This window comes from Trichoplax adhaerens, genomic scaffold (genome assembly GCF_000150275.1).
Source record: "Trichoplax adhaerens TRIADscaffold_8 genomic scaffold, whole genome shotgun sequence".
Taxonomy (NCBI): Eukaryota; Metazoa; Placozoa; class Uniplacotomia; order Trichoplacea; family Trichoplacidae; genus Trichoplax; species Trichoplax adhaerens.
In genome coordinates, this window is record NW_002060950.1 from 1,981,226 (window position 1) to 1,984,587 (window position 3,362).

A 3,362-nucleotide genomic window follows, 5' to 3' on the forward strand; every position below is an offset into this window, starting at 1 on the left:
TTCAGCTACAAAGAAAATAGCCTATAATTCTATATGTAGCAGGCGAAGAAAACATTCAATCTGAATTCATTTTCATACTCATTCAAACAATGATAAAATACGACACATCGTACTGCTTATTTCAATATGATCTTTCAGCTTTGGCAGCTCTATTTTAGAGAGATTCTCAGTTTCAGCCGCGGTTGAAACGGTTAAATCTCTCCTACTGATTTCGCTAAATAAAATAGTAATTATATAATTTCATTTATACTCGATCAAGAATTTTCGATTACGCAATAACCGAAATAGTTTACTATAAGACAATCCCTCAGATATTTCCTACAAGCAGCACATAATATTCGACAACAATGCTTATCGCAAGTAAAGCGAATTGTTATGCCAGAAATGGTAGCAACGTCATTAAGTTCATTTATTTGCCTACAATAGCATTCTTTGAAACTGTTTTTTGTAAATTATCTATTTATTTGAGTCATATATGTTAAGAAGTAAATGAGCGAACGTTATTTTCACAGCCGTAAATTAATTATCATCCCATTACACAATTTGATCATATTACTAATATCAAAGATATATAAGTACGCAACGCTATTTTAAATCCAACATCAACAATTATTTAAAAAAATCTATCGCACTTAACTTTATACATTACATTAACTGGATTAGCATCACGCATTTTAGCATTCGCCGATTGTAATTTAAATAAGTACTGTATATCTTCAGTAAATTTAATTTTCAATACTTAAATTATTTAAAGTGAAGTTTATTTTAGCTACACTAGATAAACTGGTGGGCACGTGACTACTCGTATATATCTCTATTCTATACAAAGCTTCGAATACAATCCAGGGCGACAATATAAGTTTACTATAATGCATTGATTAGTAAAAAAATTTATTATCATCTTTATTCTCAACAGCAATAGTAACCGTAATGTTGGCGACACACCCCGTATTTAAAATTTTCACCCATTTATGCAAAATATCATTCTATCTATTCTGCTTTCATTCATTATTCAGCGATATTCTGTGCCATCCTCTTACCAGTGAAATTTATGCTGTGTATTAGACCGAAGTAATTTCCAACTTGTATTTCAGAAAAGGTAGATATTTCAAATATCTAAATATAAAGATATTTTAGGAAGACATGGCGTAAAATTTATTAATAACAGAATGTAAAAGGTATGCAAAAGTATCAGATTACTGTTACATGTTACATTATTTTCAAGCAGGCTATAGGATAAATATGGTAATTTACGAGGCAGTCTGGCAATATATTTACACTAAAGGTAATACTGATTAAAAGTGTGGATAGCATGATTTTATAAACTCTTTAGTTTAAAATACGATACTGGAATGATTCATCTGTTTAAATTTGGCAATTTGAAAGTTTTATTTTATGTACAGTTGCTAAGAAATTCAAGCTGGTTGGAAAGCTGTATAAAATCAGGAAACAAAGATCTAGTAATTTATTCTTGACTTAGTGCTAATGGCTCGTTGTACATCAGCATGTACATATAAACTTGCTATGTTCAGGATCGGTTCTGAATACTAAGTATACAATCTAACTGTTATTGAAACTTGTTACCTTAGAAATTGATTTTCTTCTGCACTAAAATATGATAATGGTTAAAATTGCTTTTTTGTTAAATATAACGTAAATTTTTCATTCAAATTAAATTTTCTTCTCTACTAAACAATGATGGTTGAAATCTGTCTTTTTATTTAATATTTCGTAAATTTTCATTATCATACGGTTTAATAGCATCATTAGTTCTGCAGTTCTTTTACTTAAGCTTAAATGCAGTTCCACTCAAGTAAATCGTTACAGGTAGTTAGGGCTAGGGTTAGGTAGTGGAATACTTGTAGGCTAATAAGTAACGAAATAAATCTACTTACCACCTGATAGCAATAATATTATGATTATGTCAGGGAAATAAAAATATCTATAGCTATATCCTCATCAATAATGTCATCAAATTAGTTCATTTGCATCATTTGAAATAAATGGACGGTTACCCGTTTTATTCTTTGTGCACTATCAATGATTTAAAAATGCAGAATCGGATAGACCACAATTTGATATTTATACACAAGCGTCTTTAATACTGTTATTATCTAAATATAAACAAGGAATTTTGGCCAAGCTGCAAGATTTTTTTAAGTTAGGTATTACAGTAAAGTATATATATCATGAGTATATTAAAATAATGATGAAATTTACGTAGTTGTTATTGGCTATTCCATTCTACTTATATAACGTTCATGGAGAGAATTAGCCATGAATATTCTACAATTCTACCATTTGATGAGCGATTACGAAACATCATAATTACCTAACCATAAAAGCTCTCAGCCTAATTTTCTCATATTTTTTAATTAGTTGGTTGCAGGAGACGTCAATGCGTTGTTAAGACATTTCTAAGGGATAAATTATACAGTTTTGTGTTACTTTCAGTATTAAATATGACTACTAACTCAAAATTCCAAGATACTGAATTCAATCACTATTTTACAACATTTAATCTCATATAATTATCAGTCAACTATAATTTTAGAATAGTTTACTGAAGCAAAAACCTTACCATTATCTACGATTTACCAACATCTAAACTCCTGGTAATAGTAATTCGCATAAAAGCCAAAATTCACTACAGAATATCACTTTTAAGATTTAAGTGATTAGCAAATTTCTCTATAGCGGGTAACTAGTTTCAATTACTATTTTAGTAATTTTTATATATAACAAAATTTAGTGTAGAATTCACTTAGCAATCTAAATCCTTGATATTTTTCCTTTAGTATGCTGATCACGTTTGTATATTTTAAAGATAGATATTGGTTGTTGATTTATTTATCTGTTTATTTAGTAAGTAAAGTTAAGAAAGTATAATTGGTTTAGATTAGCCCATTATCATAAATCATACCGGAACCTATTCAGCAATACAACAAATAATTCATTAATATTGCCGCTGAAATAAATTTATCTCCTTCGCTAGTATTATTGTAATCGTCGCAAACTAAATATCGTATTAGCTAACTATATATAGTGTCACTAAATATCATAGCTGAACAAAGATCAAAACAGTAGTATTAAGTTATTCTGATGGCTTATATTTGTTAACAGTCTCATTCTTTCTTATTTATCGATTTAATATGATTATACAACACAATAATCCTATTGATGCTGTTGTCTAGTAATCAAGTATTAATGTCGTACTGTTCATCCGTTTTCTTTCTTAAAGTCGTTATTCCAGACAATATAATGTCTATGTTATTAACATTTTAATAAAAAGATTATTTACGGTAATATTAAATGTTCAGTTGTTATTACGTTGAATAGATCATCGGTGATGCACAGTTGAC